The 20,683-nt window shown below is 53.5% G+C and overlaps 8 non-coding genes across 8 annotated transcripts; 2 read left to right on the top strand and 6 right to left on the bottom strand.

The window, feature by feature from the left end:
- Window positions 1–346: 346 nt before the first annotated feature.
- On the bottom strand, window positions 347–420 carry TRNAT-UGU (transfer RNA threonine (anticodon UGU)). Its single transcript has one exon. It is a non-coding gene; the product is annotated as a tRNA-Thr (tRNA).
- Window positions 421–1,098: 678 nt separating this feature from the next.
- On the bottom strand, window positions 1,099–1,171 carry TRNAQ-CUG (transfer RNA glutamine (anticodon CUG)). The gene has a single exon. It is a non-coding gene; the product is annotated as a tRNA-Gln (tRNA).
- A 1,621-nt stretch (window positions 1,172–2,792) lies between these two features.
- LOC142824516 (small nucleolar RNA U3) lies at window positions 2,793–3,005 on the top strand. The gene has a single exon (XR_012899375.1). It is a non-coding gene; the product is annotated as a small nucleolar RNA U3 (small nucleolar RNA).
- Window positions 3,006–4,335: 1,330 nt separating this feature from the next.
- Window positions 4,336–4,407, bottom strand: TRNAE-CUC (transfer RNA glutamic acid (anticodon CUC)). Its single transcript has one exon. It is a non-coding gene; the product is annotated as a tRNA-Glu (tRNA).
- Window positions 4,408–6,320: 1,913 nt separating this feature from the next.
- TRNAI-AAU (transfer RNA isoleucine (anticodon AAU)) lies at window positions 6,321–6,394 on the bottom strand. Its single transcript has one exon. It is a non-coding gene; the product is annotated as a tRNA-Ile (tRNA).
- Window positions 6,395–7,958: 1,564 nt separating this feature from the next.
- Window positions 7,959–8,030, top strand: TRNAE-CUC (transfer RNA glutamic acid (anticodon CUC)). Its single transcript has one exon. It is a non-coding gene; the product is annotated as a tRNA-Glu (tRNA).
- A 1,565-nt stretch (window positions 8,031–9,595) lies between these two features.
- On the bottom strand, window positions 9,596–9,677 carry TRNAS-AGA (transfer RNA serine (anticodon AGA)). The gene has a single exon. It is a non-coding gene; the product is annotated as a tRNA-Ser (tRNA).
- A 9,698-nt stretch (window positions 9,678–19,375) lies between these two features.
- On the bottom strand, window positions 19,376–19,448 carry TRNAA-AGC (transfer RNA alanine (anticodon AGC)). The gene has a single exon. It is a non-coding gene; the product is annotated as a tRNA-Ala (tRNA).
- Between the last annotated feature and the right edge of the window lie 1,235 nt (window positions 19,449–20,683).

The raw sequence follows: 20,683 nt of genomic DNA, 5'->3' as shown, positions 1-20,683 counted from the left end.
CCCAGGGTGGAGCCGCACATGCACCGTGAGCCCGGGGGCAGTGCCACATGCCCTGGGTACTAGAATGGCTCAGACTGGCTGTGGTCAGTATCTAACTAATTGCACCATTAGGCCATGTCTTCACTCAGGTGGAGAGTTCTGCTGCAATCCATCTCCCAGAGTTTGATTTAGCAAGTCTAGATAAGACTCTCTAAATCAAACCCAGAGGGCACCTGCACCAATACACACTGCGCCTGCTCTTTGCTGCCATCCTCCTTCCACTGTTAGGACACCAGCAAACAGTAAAACCTACTCCAGATATGTGTTGGGATATGGTGGAAAGAAGACACACATTGGCCTCAACACAAGGCACCACTGGGAGTTGAACCCAGGATCTTCTATTTACAAGGCAGCTGCTTTAGCCAACTAAGCCATGGTGCCCTCCTTGAAAGCATCCCTCAAACTGTTCTACTTTATGGTTCCAGAGAACATGTTCCCATTCCAAAGTGCAGCCGCCGCTCACCGTTCCCCTCCAGCTCTTGCCATGACTCAAGGCCTGTGCAGCCCAAGACACTTGATTGGCAGTCAGTACCCAAAACCGTTTTGTCAATTGTAGCACCAGGCCCCAAAGGGACAGACCCAAGGCAGCCACCTGGTCCTTTGAGCTGGAGTTGAATCAGTTGAATCAGCAACCTAAGGACACTTGCCGAGCACCGGCTACAGGCCTCTGCTCTGCCAGCTGAGCTATGGAAGGTGCCTGGAGCAGGCTGCTTTGCCTATGTTGGAAGAGCAAGAGCAGGGAGAACAGCCCCTTCCTAGCCCAGCCTCCTCCCCCCAATACCAGCCCCGTGCTCAAGGACTTTGGAAAGGGGCCTCGCTAAAGTAGCTCCCCCCTTGCTCCCACTGAGCCTCTGCCAGAACTGCCCCTCCTCAGGCTCTGCCTTGTCACCTTGTCACCCAACAGACCCTGCTCTGTTCCAGCCCCCTCTCTCCATCTGAGTCACTTCTGGAGCCCGTGGGACTAGACAGTTGCTGTCCTATGGGATGTGCTACTTCTTGGGGAACCATCACCCAGTTCCCATGGGCTTCCCAATCAACCCTCTGAAGGTCATAGTTCCATACTCCAGGTGGGACTTGAACCCACAACCCCTGGCTCCAGAAGCCAGCGCCTTGTCCATTAGGCCGCTGAGGCCAAACAAGAAATGAAGAGAAGGGACAGAAATTCTCTGTCCCAAAGGCGCACCCCTCACATTGGCTGGGCAGACACGTCCCTCCCCTCTACTCCAGCAGACACGTCTGCAGCCCCTGGCAGGGAGGCGGCTGGGCAGGTCGCTGGCAGAGCTGAGCCCGGGCTGGCAGCAGTGCAGCCTGGTCGGCCACAGCCCTGGGAGAGCAGCTGGGGGGCTCGGCTGTGGGGTGACGGGCCCGTGTGCTCTGCTGCTCACTGACGAGCTGGCTGCCCAAGTGCCCACACAGATGCTTCTTCAATCCCCACCCCCCTCAGCCACCCACCCCCAGCCTCTTCCAGCACAGCCTGCCCCACCTCCCCCCACAGGGCTTCCACAGGGGCCTCTGTCCCAGGGGGAATGGGGAGCCCCTGCACCCGGCACCCACCCACCCTGCTGCTGCTCCCACCAGAGCAGAGGATTCACCCGGCACAAGTAAGTGCCTCTGTCCCCCCTGACTCCGGCTGCTGGGTTCCCTCCTGTTTAGCTGCCTGGCCCTAGGTAAGGTCACATGAGACTGCTCATATCACCCCCTCAGCACGGAGCCCTGGGCAGCCGCCCTGCTCGCTCAGGTCTCAGGCTGGCAGGGCCTGCAGGGATACTGGGTTTGAATGACAAGGTGTTGGGGAAGCTATTAAAAGGCTTCTTCCTTGGCAGGGGCATTGTGCTTGTGGATTGGCTGTTTTTTGGATGCCTGGTGCTTGCACATGCAGCTGGGCTTTAGCAAATCAGAATGATGAGAGTCGTGAGTAACCCAGCGCCTCTGGAAATGGGAGTGGAGTAAAAAGTACAATATTGTCTAAAAAAAATAAAATAATTTGAATAAAAATCAAAGTGTGACCAAAATAAATTACTTGAGTAAAGTACAAATACCCCAAAAAAGTCTTGAGTAGTGTAATCAAGTATTTCTACTTTAGTACTTTCCACCTCTGCCCAGCAGGCAGGGGTTCTTGGCCTCTTGCTGGTCTGCGGACTGGCCGTTTGTTACCACTGACTTAGAGGAGCCCCAGGAACTGCAGTTTCAGGAAGAAACAGCAGGGCTGTGTCTACTCTGGCACCCTTTTCCGGAAAAGGGATGCAGATGAGCCAAGTCAGAATTGCAAATGCAGCGGGAATTTAAATTTTCCAGATTTTAAGAGGAATAAGGGATCTTCTGGAAAAGGCTTTATTTTCCGAAAGATCCCGTCTAGACTGGCGCTTTTTTCCGGCAAAGCCCCGAGCCAGAAAAAAACAGCAGCCATGTTCATGCAAATGCAGCGGGGAAAATTTAAATCCCCGCTGCATTTGCAATTCTGACTTGGCTCATCTGCATCCCTTTTCCGGAAAAGGGTGCCAGGGTAGACGTAGCCCAGGAGATTTTGATTGGCTGCCAGGTGCTCCACATGCTAATCAGGAGGCGTGTTTCTGTAATCAGGGACATGGAGCATATTCTAATATGCAGATTTCTAAACCTGGTGGAGTGTGTTTGAATGGGATTTGCTGAGATTATTTCTGTTTTTTAGTTTTCTAAGTGTTGTGAGAAAACATTCCTCATGAGCAGAAAGTGAATGCACACAAGTGTGGGTGTGTAGGGAAGTGGGTGTTAATAAGACTGTATTTTCAGAGATCATTTCTGTAGTTGGTAACTAGAGAAATGCAGCTGAAACTGGTTGGTTTTGCTATCCATCACGATGAGTGACAGTGTTCTCTTCTGAGCATGAAGCAAGGAGATGGTGTTGCTTTAATGTAATTGCTGTCTGCTGTTGATTGTTCTTTCTTTCCTGTTGGGAAGCTGGAGGAAGAGAGCACAGGCTGAGTGGTTAGCTACTGTCAAAAAGTTCAAAATTAGTTTTGCAGTAGAGAGCAATGGGGATTTCACTTTATTGTTTTGTCTTGGTTTTTGTTTAATTTGTGGATTTACTTGTAGGCTACATCTATACTGGTATGACTTTGTACAAACACTTTTAACGCAAGAGTTTTTGCATTAAAGCATTTGTACAGGAGAGCACCTACACTGGCATGTGCTTTTGCGCAAAAGCATTCGTGCCAATGTAGATGCTCTCTTGTTTAAGAAAGCTCCGATGGTTCGATGGCCATTTTAGCCATTGGGCTTTGTTGCGCAAGAAATTAACGTTGCTGTCTACACTGGCCCTCTTGCGCAAGAATACTTGACAAGAGGGCTTATCCGTGAGTGGGCGCGTCAGAGTGTTTGCGCAAGAACCACTGATATTGTACGTTACAAACTCACTGTTCTTGCGCAAATACTCGTGGCCAGTGTAGACAGGCGGCAAGATTTTGCGCAAAATCTTGCCAATGTAGACATAGCCGAACTGCTCTGGTCCTGATCCTGATGTTTTCATGCTGTTCTCTCACCTGCTGCTGGGTCTTTTTCATGTGCTTCTCACACTGGATTTAGCCAGCCCCTTGGATCTGCCTCATGCCTTGTCCCCCATCTGTTCCCTAGTGGCCCTGCGGGAGGCAGAGACTAGCCGCAGCCCAGTGTTAATTATCCCTTGGGTTAGTGTCTTTCTCCCATAACGTGTAGCTAAGATATTTGTTAGTAACTGGCAGGTGCCGCGGGGGCTCACCCCCGAACAGAGACACACGACCTCAATATTGGTGCACAAGACAAAACGCACCCTGCTCCTGGAACAGGAACACTGACGAGCAGTGAGGCCCCTCCCTGGCAGCACCGAGCAGTGAGAGCTGAGTGAAGGGGGAGGCAGGACCAGGGGGAGAAGGCTCCATGACTGTGTCAGAGGGAGGCTCTGCCCTGGCCAGTGGGGAATCGTTGCCTCTCCGAGGGGCCCAGGCCTGGTGGGTCATTTCCCCAGGTTACTGAGTGGGGGCTGGAGCCAGTTCTGGGTTGTCTCCTTCAACAACCAAACTGAACCAATGGATCTTGTGCCGACTGGCCTGTGCGCTGGGCTAGTGCTGTGTGTGCCACAGAGCTTCCTGCAGCGCTGCCCACATGGGAGAGGGGAGGGGCAGTTTGAGTCACCCAGATCTGCCTCTTCTGAAAATGGGCAAGTGTTGTCTTAGCAGTGAGGGAGAGGGGGGAAGCAGCCTGATGTAACCTCTTGGGTCACAGCTGCTGTCACATAGGTGAGAAAAGAAACTAGACAGTTGTCACATGAAACTGCAGGCTGGTTTCCCTGACTGGGAATTGAACCCAGGTCACAGCAGTGAGAGTGCTGGATCCTAACCACTAGACCATCAGGGACACATGAAATTTGCCTTTTTGCTCACCTACACCAGCCTTTCACAGGCCATTTTCTGTCCACTTCAGGATGGGGGTGTCAGGTCCATTCTCCCTTGCCCAGAGGCGACAAGAACAGAAACCAAACAGAACATCAAAGCAGACAGACTGGGCCATGCCAGTTGTCCAACTAGCCCAGGATCCTGTCTCACAACAGCAGCCAATTCCATTGTCCCGAGGGAATCCTCAGAACAGACAATTGTCAAGTGATCCCTCCTGTTGCCCATTTCCAGCTTCTGGTATACACCAGCTAGGGACACCTGCCCTGTCCATCCTGGTTAAATGCCATTGATTGACCTTTCCTGCATTAAATATTCCAGTTCTGTTTTGGACCTTCTTGTAGATTTCACCTTCACAACATCCTCTGGCGAGGAGTGCCACTGGGTGCAAAAATGTTTCCTTTTGGTTCATTTTTAACTTGGTTTCTGGGCTCCCTGTGGCCCTTTAACACACAAGGGCTTTCTCTGCAGCGCGCTGGGGGGAGAAATCCCTGAGCCAGTGACATGGACTGACCTAGGCGCAGGCCAACAAGGGGGGTTTCAGTGAAGCTACATGTAAATGGATCCATCTAGTAACCACTGCCAGCCACACACACAAGGGAGGGGACTTTAGCCAAGAAAGCAAGGACTCTGAGGGAGGGTTGGAAGTGAAGGGGGTTAATCAGATGGACGGGAGTTTCCAGTGCTGGGCTGTGGCTAAGATAGACGAGGGGATGTCACAGGGCACTAGCACAGCAAGGAGACCCGAGAGGGCCCTGCTGCACCGAGAGACATGGCAAAGCCTGGGATTGAAAAATATTTCATCTTAGGCTCCCCACACTGAGCTACCAATAAACCCCTCTAGCTGGTTATTAACTGTCCGGGATGTCTGGCAGCCGTGTCACTAACATGATGCCGTCGTGCCCGGCCCAGGAAGGCGAGACTGGTGTTTTCTGCCACCTGCAGTTTGACTTGCTCCTCCCCCCATTCCTGCCTTAGCTCCCGGGCTGACCTGGCAGCTGAAGTGGTTGGGGACCCAGCAGCCTGGGCAGGGAATGGACTCCCCAAGGGGTGCACGTGAGAGACAGGGGGCTGGCGGCTCAGGGAGGGGCGGTCCCAGGGGGCAGAGGGCACCTGTGACTCTCGGCTGGCAGCTGACACTCTGCTCCTCGCTTCCCTCCCGCTGCTTCACCTCCCAGGGCTTCTTTCTCCTTCCCTGTCCATAGCAGGCAGCTACACAAAGGCAAGTCACCAAACCAGACACCCCTGTGGCCAGCATGGGGCTTGCACCCACGACCTGGGTGTTATCAGCATCAAGCTCTAAACAGCTGAGCCAGCAGCCCACGAGGGGCCCTTTGGGAAAGACCCCACAGGCAGTGCAGGGACGTCTCTGCCGCTGCCACGAGCTCGTCTCTGATGGGGCCACGGGCGACTCACTGAGATGTGGGCTGGCTAGTGCAGAAGTCAGAGGAGCAGGAGCCTGGGTGGGTTCAGGGGGGCCTTGAGCAGGAGCAGGTTTTGGAGGAGGGGCTGCTGGGCCACTGAAGCAGGTGACCAGGTGGTTGGCAGCAGCGCTGTGTGCTGGGCACATGGTCCCATCACCTGGACATATGGAGCCTCCCTCTGTGGCTTGGGCTGGAGGAGCCATGGGCCAGCCACTGCAGCAGCAGGAATTTGGGATCAGGTCACCCCACTGGGGACAATGGAGGGAAGAGAAGAGTTTTCCCTGCCATTAGGGGAAAGCTGGCCAGACCCTTTTAGCCACTGGGTCTTTGCAGACTGGATCCTCCTCCTACCAGTTCTCTGGCCTCAGTCCTGCAAAGCTAAAGTGTGTGTGTCTGGGTGGGGGGGGGGGGGGGGGGCGCAGAGAAAGAGTAGTCACTGCGGTCAACAACCATGTGGCCAACATGGGGTTTGAACCCATGCCCTTGGCGTTATTAGCACCACGCTCTAACCAACTGAGCTAGCTGGCCTTCAGGAGCTGAGCTCACAAATGGCCCTTTCAGAAAGGCGCCTCTTCTCTGACAGGGCCACTAGCAACTCACTGTGACGTGGGCTCACTAGTCCAGATGCTTTGAGGTTTGGTCAAGGTGGCTTGCGGCCGGCAGAGCCAGGGCAAAGAGGCAGCCGGAATCTCTTGCTGCCAGCACCTTGCCTCCCAGCTTCTTCCCTGTCGGCAGCAGCCGCAGCCCCTTTCGGCCACTGGGAAGAGAGGCAGGAATGGGGCCAAGTAACGAGTCAGGCTGAGGGGGGCAGGCAAAGCTCATCTTCTCTTGCAGGGCCACTGGCAACAGCTTCTCTCTTGTGCGCTGCTGCCGAGGAGAAAAACACCCTGAGAGGGACCAGAAAGACCAATTTAAAAGATTGTTTGGGGGGGGGGCACCTGCTAGCGCCAGGGGGGCAAGAGTCAGAGCCTGGCAGCTCCTGGGGACCACAAAAGAGACCACAAGGGTAAGCAGCAAGCTCCAGGCAGGTTAAGTTTTAGGACCCAGCCCATCTCAGCCAGGCTGACTATAGCATCAGACTGAGCTCCAGGGGGCATCAGACATCCAGCAGGAGGCACAGAACTCTCTCTCTGGGGAGCCTGCAGATAAGGAGCCCAAAGGTCATAAAGTTGGAGGGTTTTGCAGCAACCAGCCCAACCCCAGCAAGTCCCACAGAGATTTGAACTCGGATCACATGATTCAGAGTCTGAGTGCTGCCTCTTACACCATGGCTACATCTAGACTACCGCGTTTTGTCGACAAAGAGCGTCCAGACACATTGAGTTCTGTCGACAAAGCAAGCTGCTTTGTCGACAGAACCCCGTAGTCTGGACGCAATGTTACAGGCAATAACACCTTCTGTCGACAGAGTTCTGTCGACAGAAGGTGTTATGCCTCGTAAAATGAGGTTTACCAGCGTCGACAAAACTGATGAGTTCTGTCGACGTTATGTCGACAGAACTCAGCGATAGTGTAGACGCTGGTATAGTTTTGTCGACAAAAGTCCTCTTTTGTCAACAAAACTAGGTAGTCTAGACACACCCCTAGACTGCCATGTTTTTCCAGCAATGCTTTTAACGGAAAAGTTTTCCGTTAAAAGCATTTTCAGAAAAGAGCGTCTAGATTGGCAGGACACTTTTCTGCAAAAGCACTAGATGCGCTTTTCTGCAAAAAAGCCCCGATCATCATTTTCTCGATCAGGGCATTTTTGCAGAAAAGAAATCTCTGCTGTTTACACTGGCCCTTTTGCGCAAAAGTCTTTTGGAAAAAGCCTGGACTCAGAAGCTGGGAATGGGTGATGGGAGGGATCACTTAATAACTGTCTGTCCTGAGGATTCCCTCAGGACAATGAAATTGGCTGCTGTTGTGAGACAGGATCCCGGGCTAGCTAGACAACTGGCATGACCCAGTCTGGCTGCTTTGATGTTCTGTTTGGTTTCTGTTCTTGTCACCTCTGGGCAAGGGAGAATGGACCTGCCACCCCATCCTGAAGTGGACAGAAAATGGCCTGTGAAAGGCTAGTGTAGGTGAGCAAAAAGGCATGTTTTGTGTGTCTCTGGTGGTCTAGTGGTTAGGATCCAGCACTCTCACTGTTGTGGCCTGGGTTCAATTCCCAGTCAGGGAAATCAGCCTGCAGTTTCATGTGACAGCTGCCTAGTCTCTGTTCTCACCTATGTGACAGCAGCTGTGACCCAAGAGGTTACATGAGGCTCCTTCCCACCTCCCTGGCACTGCTAAGACAGCACTTGCCATTTTCAGAAGGGGCAGAGCTGGGTCACTCAAACTGCCCCTCCCCTCTCCCATGTGGGCAGCACTGGAGGAAGCTCTGTGGCACACACAGCACTAGCCCAGCAGTTGGCTTTAGTTGTAGAAGGAGACAACACAGAACTGGCTCCAGCCCCCACTTAGTAACCTGGGGAGACATAGAGCTAGAAGAGACCTTAGAAGGTCATCAGGTCCAGTCCCCTGATCCAGGCAGGACAGATCCCAACTAAATCAACCCTGCCAGGGCCTTGTCAAAGGGAGACTTAAACACCTCTAGGGGTGGAGACTCCACTACTTCCCTAGGGAACCCATCCCATCCAACCTGGACCTCTCCCACCACAAGTTGAGCCCATTGCTCCTTGTTCTGCATCCGTCACTACTGAGAACAGCCTCTCTCCATCCTCTCCATCCTCTTTGGAACCTCCCTTCAGGAAGTTGAAGGTTGAGGCTGCTCTCAAATCCCACCAGGCCTGGGCCCCTCAGAGAGGCAACGATTCCCCACTGGCCAGGGCAGAGCCTCCCTCTGACACAGTCATGGAGCCTTCTCCCCCTGGTCCTGCCTCCCCTTCACCTGGTCCTGCCTCCCCTTCACTCAGCTCTCACTGCTCGGTGCTGCCAGGGAGGGGCCTCACTGCGAGAGCCGAGAGCCGCCTGGGCAGGTTCCTGCCACAGAGACACGTCCCAGAGCAGGACGGATGCTCAGACCGACACTGAGTGTTGCTCAGCGCTGGGGTGAGACAGGGAAGGACAAAAGGGTCTAACGGCGCCTGCAGCCTTTCAGAACAGCCCCCGGCCCCACCGGCCCCACCCCAAGTACCAGCCCTTCCCTCCACCCTTGCTGGGATCCACTGGGCACTGCCTGGACTCAGGTCTCAATCTAAGGGCTCTGGAGAAGATACATCTTAAGCAAACATGGTAACCACTACCCCACAGAAACATGCATAAACTTGCACAAATATTCTTGTTACCAATTCTTTGGCCAAGGCCTTGGGGGAAGAGGCAGAGCAAGAGCAGGGAACAAGGCCCCCCCCCCCCCCCGCCCCGTACTTCTCTAGACCTTTGCTCCCAACAGTGGGATAGCAGGACGGGGGGGGGGGGGGGAGGCGGGGGCTGTGTGCCTGAGGAGGAGTGACCCACATCATATCCCCAACATTTTATGGATGGACCTTTGGTCCTTTGGATCAACTCCTATCCCACTCTAGAGCAGGGCAGCCTTCGGTGGTAGGGCTGAGCCATGGGGCCCTCGGCAAGGGGCAGAGGCTGCAGGAGCTGAGAGTTTCCCTAGAGCTCAGAGATCCATAATGAGGCACCATGGCCCTGTCTCTCTCGGAAAGGTGCAGAAAGTGTTTGACTGGGGGCAGGGAGAGTGTCTCAGGCCTTATGTAGCTTGTGGCCTTGGTTGGGGTGTGGCCAAAACTCAGCCCTCGCTGTGGGCAGGATTTGAACTTGCACAGGGAAACCCTATTGGATTTCTAATCCAACGCCTTAACCACTCGGCCATCACAGCTGTAAGTGCAAGAGTGCCCTAGGGCCATGGAAATGGTAAATAATCCTAGTGCCCAGGCCTGACGTCACCTGCCCCACAGAATTCACACAGCAAACCTGGCTCCCAGAGCACAGAGGGAGCTTGGGGGCTCCTTGATGGGCCGTGGGATGAAGCATCAAACCAGCCCCCTCCTGTGGGGCTGTGAGTGTTGCTGTCCCTGCTGTACAGACAGGGCCATGGGGGCAGGGAGAGGTTCACTGAATGGGCCAAGGTCACCCAGTGAGTTAGAGCCCAGCTCTGCCCCCAGCTTCCTGCCCCACCCACCGATGTGCTGACTCCCTCGCTGCCAGGGGGCTGTTTGCATTGGCCTCTTTTGTTTTCTTTTCTGCTGGGAGACATTGGGACAGTTGGCCAGGGCGTCCCGCAGTTGCCATCTCCCTCCTTGCAGGTGCTGTCCAGAGCCCCGACTAGCAAACGCTGACACTGCTGTTAGGTCCAGACCAGAGGGGAGTGTTTAAGGGTTATTTCGGAAGAAGGGTTTTCTCCCCAAATAACTGCATCTAAACAATGTCTTTTATTTCAAAATAAAGTATTTCGAAATAGCGCCCGGACGTAATTATGCAAATGTTACACGGGATATTTAAATCCCAATTTCATTTACAATTTCTAATGTCTCCATTTGCATCCCTCTCCTGAAGGAGACTGCAAGTGTCGACATGTCCTGGGTGTTGCAACCTCCCAGCACTCACCTGATGTTCCCTCCCCGCTGCCTGAAGCCGTTTGGGAGTCCTCCTGCATCCCCTGGAGCTGCAGGTCATCAGCGTTGTCATCCTGAAGCTGCCGCCGCTGCTGCCCAGGTGTCTCCATCCCAGACTCCACAACTATCCCTGGAGACAGGGGCTCCCCACACCCCGGGATTCGGTCCAGTTCCTCACAGTATGCACAGTGCTGCGGTGCTTCCCCAGAGCGGGACCTGCCCTCACAGGCCCTCACATACCCCTCCCGCAATTCGTTGACCTTGGGTCTGACTTGGTCTAGGATGCAGGAAGGGGGAGGTGGCCTTTCTCTGCAAGGCCATCAGCCATTGGGCCATATGTTAGATAATTTCATGGAGGTTAGGTCCATAAAAGGCTAGTAGCCAGGGGATAAAATGGTGTCCCTGGCCTGTGTTTGTCAGAGGCTGGAGACGGATGGCAGGAGACAAATCGCTTGATCATTGTCTTCAGTCCACCCCCTCCGGGGCACCTGGTGCTGGCCACTGTCGGCAGACAGGACACTGGGCTAGATGGACCTTTGGTCTGACCCAGTACGGCCGTTCTGATGTTCATATGTTCACAAATGTCCACATTCCTCCCCCTGGACTGCCGGGCCTGCAGAGACTCCCCCTTGGATCACAGCTCCAAGAGGGTCTTTATCTCTGGCCCAGACACTGACAGTGCCCAGTGTTTCTGCCCCTTGCTTGGTCCTGTGACCAGGGCTGGATTAAGGCCTGGGCTAGCCGGGCAGCCGCCCTTTATAGCTGCCATCAGGCGCCGCGTGCCTGGCTCTTGGATTGTGGGCTGCAGAAGCTCCCAGCAGCCACCCTGCAGCGGCTGCCCGGGGCGGGGGGCCACGTGAACCCCTGCAGCGCCGGCCAGCAGCGCCCTCCCCCCATGGCTGCGGGGCCCTGCATGGCCAAGCTCAGCCTGCCCCAGGTGCCCTAAGGCTGCCCACCAGCAGCGGTAGCCGGGCTGGTCCAGGCACGTGCATCCTGCCACCACCAGCTACATGCATGCGCCCTCCCCCAACCCGGGGCGCAATTGAACTGTCAGCCCGGGGCACCGGAATGGCTCGGTCCGGCCCTGCCTGTGATGTGTCCCTGGAGGGGTCTCTGGGGCTTGTGCCTGTGACATGGCTCTCCAGAAGGCAGACGTGCTCGATCTTAGGCAAAGGACCCAGAAACAACACTTTACAGCAACAAACACGAGAACAGCTTTTGGTCCACATCCCTGAGCCACACAGAGTATCCAGAAGTCACTTCCCCACCTCTCCCTTGGCTGCTCTAGAGCTTAGCCCAAAGTCTGATAAACTCTACTCTCCCACCCAACAACCTCTGGGACTCCTCTCCCACCCAGCTCCTCATGCCACGGAGAGCGCAGGGCAGCCACTACCCCAGCGTCACCACTTCTGGTCTCTGCCAAATGACCAAGAAGTTCTGCTTTACCCAAACCACACAGGCACCCTCTCGCCTCTGGCCAGCCTCATGGCAGACATGGGCTTCCCTCACTAATTTTCCCAGCACCTTTACAGGTAGGCATTGGTGGCATAGTGGTGCGCATAGCTGCCTTCCAAGCAGTTGACCTGAGTTCGATTCCCAGCCATTGCAATGTAAAGAGAGAGCATCAAAACTCCTTGCTGGGGTTTTACTTGAAGCCTGAAACAACAGGCACAAATGGGTCCTGCAGCTGTGGGCTTCCTCTCACAGCTCTTTATCCTCTCCAAGAGCATGCACAGTAATGTGGTTCCTCCCTCACATACCTCTGCTGTAATTCCTTGACCTTGGCTCTAGGATGCTCAGGGAGGTGGCCTTTCTTTGCTAGACAATTGGCCATTCTGCCATAAATGTCCACATTCCTCCTCATGGACTGCAGGGCCTGCAGAGACTCCTCCTCGGACCACAGCTCCAAGACGGTCTGTATCTCTGGCCCAGACCATGACAGTGCCTGGCGTTTGCTGCCCCTGGCTTGATTTGATTCCCAGCCAATGCAAGGTGGGAAGGGAACAGGCAACCTCCTGGGGGAGATCTTATTTAACCCTGAACCACAGGCACAAGTGGGTCCCACAGCCAAGGGCTCCCTCTCACCGCTTTTCGTGGGGAGCAGCTCAAACAAAACTAATTCAGCTGTTGTAGGGTCTGCATGGGGCTTGTACCCGTGACATGGGCATTATTAGCATCAAGCTCTAAACAGCTGAGCCAGCAGGCCCATGAGTGGCCCTACAATAGAGGGAAGAGAAGAGTTTTCCCTGCTATTGGGGAAAGCCGGCCAGGTCAAAGGCCTTTCAGCCACTCAGTCTGGAGCCTCCTCCTACCAATTTTCTGGACTGTTTCCTGAAAAGCTCTCAGCCTTTTGCCTGTTTCTGCTTCCCTGTGCATAGCAGGCAGCTAAATTAGAGGGGCAGGGGTAGAACAGTCACCCCAGCAAATATATCTGTGGCCAGCACAAGAATTGAACCCATGACCTTGCTAGTACCATGCACTAACCAACTGAGCTAGCCAGCCAACCAAAACATAGGTTCCAAATAGCCCTTTCAGAAAGGCACGTCCAGCAGCTGAAGGGCTGTCTCTGCAGCTGCCAATGACTCTTCTCTGACAGGGCCACTGTGATGTGGGCTGGCTCATCCAGATGCTTTGAGGTTTGATCAAGGTGGCTGGTGGCCGGTATGACGCACTGAGACCCAGGGCAAACAGGCAGCCGGAATCTCTTGCTGCCAGCACCTTGCCTCCCAGCTTCTTCCCTGTCGGCCGCAGCCCCTTTCGGCCACTGGGTCAGCCCAGGAAGGGAGGCAGGAATGGGGCCAAGTAAGGAGTCAGGCTGAGGGGGGCAGGCAAAACTCATCTTGCCTTGCAGGGCCAGTGGCAACAGCTTCTCTCTTGTGCGCTGCTGAGGAGAAAAACACCCTGAGCAGGACCATAAAGACCAATTTAAAAGAGAATTTAGAGGGGGGCACAAAGGGGGCAAGAGTCAGAGCCTGGCAGCTTCTGGGACACAGAAGAGGCCTCCCCTGGCCACCCATGGAACTGCTGGTTCAGGAAAAGGCTGATTGGGGAGGAGTGTTGGGAAGAAGGAAACCACAAGCCTGGGGCGGGTGCAGAGGCTGCCATGACTGGCACTGGCAAGGCAGGGCTCTGACTGCAATTGCATTGACAGGAGAGCCAGCACCATGTGCCCTTGTGCTTCTCTGGGAGTGTCTGTGCTCAGAGAGCCTGAGGGTGCAACCTCTGCAGCTCCTGCAGCCATGGAGAGTGAGGGTCTGTGGGCATCAGGTGCTTCTCACTTGTGGTTTCCTTCTTCCCAACACTCCTCCCCAATCAGCCTTTTCCTGAACCAGCAGTTCCATGGGTGGCCAGGGGAGGCCTCTCCTGTGTCCCAGAAACACATAGGAAAATCTGAAGCAAAATGCAGGACAATGTAGCACTTTAAAGACTAACAAGATGGTTTATTAGATGATGAGCTTTCGTGGGCCAGACCCACTTCCACAGATCAAATAGTGGAAGAAAATAGTCACAACCATATATACCAAAGGATACAATTAAAAAAAATGAACACATATGAAAAGGACAATTAACATATGTGTTCATTTTTTTAATTGTATCCTTTGGTATATATGGTTGTGACTATTTTCTTCCACTATTTGATCTGAGGAAGTGGGTCTGGCCCATGAAAGCTCATCATCTAATAAACCATCTTGTTAGTCTTTAAAGTGCTACATTGTCCTGCATTTTGCTTCAGCTACCCCAGACTAACACGGCTACATTTCTATCACTATTCTACATAGGAAAATGTGAGTGAAGGTGGTGTCCTGTCACCTGGGCTCTGTGTAGGTTGCCAGATGGTTTCTACAAAAATACCAGACACACTTGACATAACACCACAATCGACATTATTGTTATTATTTAGAAAATACCGGTCATTTCTATTTCTATTTTCTCAGTTTGTTTCCTGAACAGAAAGCTCAAATGCTGCACTATCTGGTTCAAAACTGAACACCTGGCAACCCTGAACACCTCCCAGTACTCACTGCTGCTAGCAACACCCTCACACAGCTTCCCCCACCATGGGGCAGGCAGGAGGGGGACAGAAGGAGGGACAAAGAGGGAGGGACAAAGGCTGAAAAAGGCAAAGGGCCTTGTCTGACCTCACACAGCCAGTCTGGGGAAGTGCTGGGAACAGGACCCCTATGCCCTGACTCTGAAACTCTCCCTTAGTCTGGAGTTTCACACCCTGACAGATCAGAATAAAGTGTCTCAAAGGAGCTACAGCCCCACAGCCCAGCCTAGGGATGGCTCAGAAGCACCAGGACACAGAGAGACTCAGGAGCTGCTCAGAGACAGCCACTGGCAAGAAGCAAAACAATTTCCTGAGCAGCTGATTGGTTCTGGCTCATTTGCTGGGACTGAAGGAGAACAACAGAGTCCTGAGTCTCCTCCCTATGACTGGCCCCTGCTCAGCCAATCAGAACTGAGACTCTAATCGCAGAGCACTAAAAGTTGAAGGGACCTTCAGAGATGAATTCCAGTCCCCTACCCTCATCGCAGGGCAAAACACCATCCAGATCAACATCTTTCCAAAGCAGGGAACTACCAGGAGTGGGATTTGAACCCACATAGCCAAACATCTATTGGATCTTAAGTCCAACACCGTAACCACTGAGCCATCCTGATAGTGCTGTACAGAGCGGAAGGGTGAAAGGTCTCTCGCCAAACAGCCCAGGGACTCGTTCTCAGAGCATCTACCCATCCCATCTCTGTGCCAGGGCGAGAGCTGCCCCCTCCCCACCGCACAGGAGGGAATCAGGGAAAAGGGAAACCAGACGAGACAAAACCCAACGTCCCCAGGGATTCTGAAGGACAAAGGCCTGGTGGGGAAAATATCCCTCCCATTCACCCAGTGTTTTCCCTGCCTTGCATTTGGCCAGCCCCCATGGACCAGGCCAGTGTTTCCAGCCTTTGTGTTTATACCATGGACAGGCAAACCATTCACAAACTTGTGCCAGACCAGTAACATTATATTTACATATCTGCATATACATTATGCAAATAACAAATATGCAAATGTGGAAATAAACTGTTGCCAGTCCCTAATAGATCAGAAGAAATTCCCCTCAGGCTGCTGGAGGGGGCAGCTCCTCCCCCGGGGGGACTGGAGCCTGCAGAGGGAGGGGCGCAGGGAGAGGCACCCACAGAGGCAGGGGGCATTTGGGACACCCTGGTTATAACCTTTAGAAATTCTGTCAGGGGCAGAGGAGTTGGTGCCCCCAAGTGCCACCACCAGGCACCTCTGCCCCCCCTCCTGCCCCATGGGGTGGGGGAGCTGCCATTGTATCTCCCCCCTCTCCTTCTGTACAAGCCCTGCCCTGTGTCTCCCCTTCCCCAGACAGGCTGCTGGGGCTGGAGGCTTAAGCCCGAGCTTTCGGCCTCAGCAGGACTTGTTCCTTCCCCCCTCTCCTGCCTTGCAGCCCCCTTTGGCCAGCAGCGCTCAGGGGCAGCCGGGAGAGCCGGCACCAAGGGCAGAGGAGGCCGAGGCACAAGCCCCTCAGAGGGGACAGGCCTGAGGCCTCTGGCTTGCCCAGGCTCACGCCAAGGGGCTGTGGAAGAAAACATTGTCCTCACTCTGCGTTTGTGAGCAACAAGTAGCCAGAGGCAGTTTTATTACGAGCTGCAGCAAGGGAAAAACTGGTTCGGACGGGGGGGAGTCCCCCCCCTCACCGAGGCAGATCTTCGAATACAAGCAATTATGAAGCAGTTTATATACTGTCTATTAAATATAATAACAATAACAATTAGTCTCCTTCCCATTCCAAACACCAATGGCTAACAGTTATTTAGTTCCACCCAGATGCTCCTTCTCTCAAGGTCCCTGCCAGAGTCAGCATTCTATCCTTATCTCCGTATGGAGGCGAGAGGCGAAGGCAGCTTCTAATTACAGATCTCGCGTTGTCAGGCCACAGACTTAGCCTGACTCCTGCTCTCTTGTTAACAAGACCAAGATGGCTGCACACAAATTCCCTTATTCCCTTTTCCTGCCTCCACGGGGCTTTCTGTGGTGCCGGGCGGGGGAGGGAGGCCAGGCCCAGGCCGGTGGGAGAAGGGGCAGCGCCTGCCAGGGCAGCAAGGGGAGCTGCAGGGAGCGAGACGCGGCGTTTCTGCCTGGTGTCACTCAAGGGTCCTTCTGCGGGTGAAGCGCCTGTGACACCCCTGTGCTGCTGGGTTCCTCTGCCCCTCCCCTGGGAAGCCGTCCCCATGGGGGGGGCTCTTGCCCTGGCACTCGTCCAAGGGCCAAACTGGGCAAAGCAGCCTGCCCCAGGCACCTTCCATAGCTCAGCTGGCAGAGCAGAGGCCTGTAGCGGGTGCTCGGCAAGTGCCCTTAGGTGGCTGATTCAACTCCAGCTGAAAGGAGAGATTCTTCTCCCTCCCCCTGGCTGCAGGCCCGGCCTTAGGAGCAGGCAGCTGCCTTGGGTCTGTCCCTTTGGGGCCTGGTGCTACAATTGACAGAAAGGTTTTGGGTTCCAGCTGCCAATCAAGTGTCTCAGGCTGCGCAGACCTTGAGTCATGGCAAGAGCTGGAGGGGAATGGGGAACGGCTGCACTTTGGAATGGGAAGGGGTGTCTGGAATGATAAAGCAGAACATTTTTAGGGTTGTTCCCCAGGAGGGTACTGTGGCTTGCTTGGTTAAAGTGCCTGCCTAGTAAGTAGGGGATCCTACGTTCAACTCCCAGTGGTGCCTTTTTGCCAGGTCAATGGGTTTTTCCTTCAACATGTATCTGGAGTTGGTTTTACCTTCAGTTGAACTTGGTGGTTCCCTCACAGTGGGAATAGAATAGTAACAAAGAGCGGGAGGTGCCATGAGAACAAAGCTTGCAAAGGGGTTTTTTTTTTCCTCCATCTCCGCTTGCTGCTGCGCTAAAAGAAATCCTGAACCCAGACCCTTCTCCTGCCACTGGAGAGATGGAAATGGGGCCGTTCCTTGTGGGGAAAGAAGTGGGTGTGTCAGGAGGGGGATTTGAGCTCAAACCTCCCCATAGACCAGAACCCTTCATTAGGGTCAAGAAAGAGCCTTGAGTCAGGCAATGGAGAACACTTGGCTTCTGCTATGCTATGAGGGGGTGTCAGAAAAGCTATTGGGTGCAGCCTGGCTAGCTCAGTTGGTAGCTGTAAGACTTTTAATTTTAGGCTCATGGGTTCAAGCCCCATGCTGGGTGATGCCCTTCTTTAACTCACCTTCTCAGCCTACATTCAATTCACTCTCAGCTTTCACCAGGGTTTTAAAAAGCAAAAGTCTAGTCCTGAGGTCCAGCTTTAGTAGAACCAGAGAGAGAACCAACTGCAATTTCCATCTTCTGAGGAGAAGGGAAGAGGATTTTCTTCTCCTCAGTTCTAGCCACATCAGCCCAGGGAGGAGAAAAAATAACCCTCCGCCCGCTGATTGTCCCCTGTCAGCTTCTGTAGCTTCACCTCCTGCCACAGCAGCTCCAGCTTTGAGCTACAAATCTCAAGGGGCTGGTGAGGAAATGAGGAGCTGGCAGCTCGGGTTAGTGGCTTCCCTGAGAACCAGAGGTGGAGTGTTCACAAGGTACATTCCCCTCCCCTGCAGAGCAGGGTGTTAGAAAGAGCTAGGAACAGAACAGTCAGCCAAAATCCACCAGAGCCAACGTGTGTTTCTGTGGTGTAGTGGTTATCATGTTTGCCTAACATGCAACATCTGCTCTTACTGCTGCTCTACTGGGTGCCCTGTTAAGCATAGCTGCTGATGATGTGTGTGTGCCTGGGATGAGCCCAACTCCCTTGTGAGAGAGAAGGGTGACATCAGCTGATAATGCCCCTGGGTGCTAGTCTGGGGAAGGGAGATGAATCAGGCCAGGCACCTGCTGGGGCCTTGGGGCTTGGTCTCCCCTGTGCTGGGAGGCTGGTGCATTGGGCTGGCTCTGTCTGCTGCCTCCCTTGTGTGAGTTGCCCAGTGTTCACAGGCCAAATGTCGGAAAAGCCTTTTCTGAAAAAGCTACTCAAGTTGGCTAAGTCTACACTGGCATGATTTTCTGGAAATGTTTTTAATGGAAAATTTTTCCATTAAAAGCATTTTCGGAAAAGCGCATCTAGATTGGCAGGATGCTTTTCTGCAAAAGCACTTTTTGCGGAAAAGCATCTGTGGGCAATCTAGACGCGCTTTTCTGCAAAAAAGCCCCGATCGCCGTTTTTGCGATTGGGGCTTTTTTGCGGAAAACAAATCTGAGCTGCCTACACTGGCCCTTTTGTGCAAAAGTTTTTTGGAAAAAGACTTTTGCCCGAATGGGAGCAGCATAGTATTTCGCAAAAACACTGACAATCTTACATGAAATCATCAGTGCTTTTGCGGAAATTCAAGCGGCCATTGTAGCCAGCTGGTAAGTTTTTTCCGGAAAAGCGGCTGCTTTTCTGGAAAAAGTGGCCAGTCTAGACACAGCCATTGAGTTTCAAAATTTGTGTAGCTTTTTCCCGAAGAGCAGTGCAGTGTAGACACAGCCTGAGTGTTGCTCAGCAAGAGTAGAAGACAGGGAGGGACAAAATGGTCTAACGGCACCTGCAGCCTTTCAGAACAATCCCTAGCCACTCCGGCCATCCTCACTGGGGTCTGCTGGGAAGTGTCTGGACTCAAGTCCACCCCAGTGTCAGCCTAAGGATTGCCTGGTCTGTAAGAGCTGCAGCCTGGAAATGAGAAAGCCGCTAAAGTGACTTTGGTGAAACAAACCCACAACCTCTGAATGTCAAGCTGGGCTCACACTAGCCACGGCAGCTTAGAAATCCAACCGGCTTTCCATTGTGCCTGATGTACTGCTGAACTTGATATCTCCACTCTCTGCTTTGCAGCATGGCAATTGCTGGGGGAAAAGAAAGGGGAGCCAGGTCTGTCTCTTTTGGGAGAGCAGGTAGGAAGAGGGAAGGGACCACTGACAGTAAAAGTAAGGGATGAGAACTGAGCTGCAGTTGGAGAATGTGGGCATTGATCCCACTGCCTCTTGCATGCTAAGCAAGCACTCTACCACTTGAGCTAATTCCCCTGCATGTGAATGCCTCACCTACCTTGTTCCAGAGCCCACAACGTCCCTGTGGCTGCCCAAGGCGCTGTTCTAAAAGGGCCACTTGTGAGACTGACACCCGTGGGCCGGCTAGCTCGGAGGTTTAGGACGTGGTGCTCGTATCACACAGACGCGTCTTAAGAGCAAGCCCCTTGTTTCAAGCCGTAACGTGCTTGCTATTCTGACATCCCTGCAAACCTCATGGCATGAGGAGTGAGGGGCGTTTTGGAATTGTGATTTATTTTGAAAAAAGTGCTGTGTAGGCAGCACCAAATTACAAAATTAGCCCTCTTACGCAGGAACTCGTCCACAAGGAGGCAGTGTGGACAGGCAACAGGGGTTTCTTGCCCAAGAAATCCCTATGGCTAAAATGGTCATCAGAGGTTTCTTGACAGGAGAGCGTCCACACTGCCATGAGCACTCTTGCAGAAAAGCACTTTTCTTGTGCAAAAGCACATGGCGGTGTGGACACACTGTTGTGCAAGACCTGCGCGCAAGAACTGTTGCACAAAACAGTTCTTGTGCAAGAAGCCTGCAGGGTAGATGTAGCCTGGGGGTGTTTGGGTTTGTTTGCAAAAGATCTGGGGGCCACATAGTCGCTCCCTTCAGTGGGGGGCCCTTTTAGTCTGTAGCTGTGACAGATTAAAAACCAACAAATGGTCCTAGAACCAGAGAACCCTGCCTTATGTCTGGCACAGACCACCTTGGTGCTGCTCAGAGACTTGGAGTCCTGTGGCATCTTATAGACTAACTGAAGTGTAGGAGCATAAGCTTTTGTGGGCAAAGACCCACTTCATCACATGCATCTGACGAAGTGGGTCTTTGCCCACAAAAGCTTATGCTCCAACACCAGTCTATAAGGTGCCACAGGACTCCTCGCTGCTTTTGCAGATTCAGACTAACATGGCTACCCCTCTGATACTCAGAGACTTGTTGCTCCAGGGAGCAGCCCTGTGTCTTTTCCCTTGTCCTGGGCCCCTTTGGCCACTTTCAAGGGGTGGCCTGTTCTGTAAAAGCTGCCCTGCCAATTACAAAGCAGTTCAAGGATTTGAACCCACAAGCTTTCAACAACTGGGCTGGCTCACACAGAGCACCACAGTTTAGACGTGCAACCGACTTCCCACTGCACAATAGAGCCCTGGGGGTAGCCCCCTCCCACATCTCCTCTCTCCGCTTTGCAGCGTGGCCACTGCTGGGGTAGAAGGGAGGGCAGAGCT

Source organism: Pelodiscus sinensis, unplaced genomic scaffold (genome assembly GCF_049634645.1).
Source record: "Pelodiscus sinensis isolate JC-2024 unplaced genomic scaffold, ASM4963464v1 ctg35, whole genome shotgun sequence".
Taxonomy (NCBI): domain Eukaryota; kingdom Metazoa; phylum Chordata; order Testudines; family Trionychidae; genus Pelodiscus; species Pelodiscus sinensis.
This window is presented reverse-complemented; position numbering and strand designations above follow the sequence as displayed.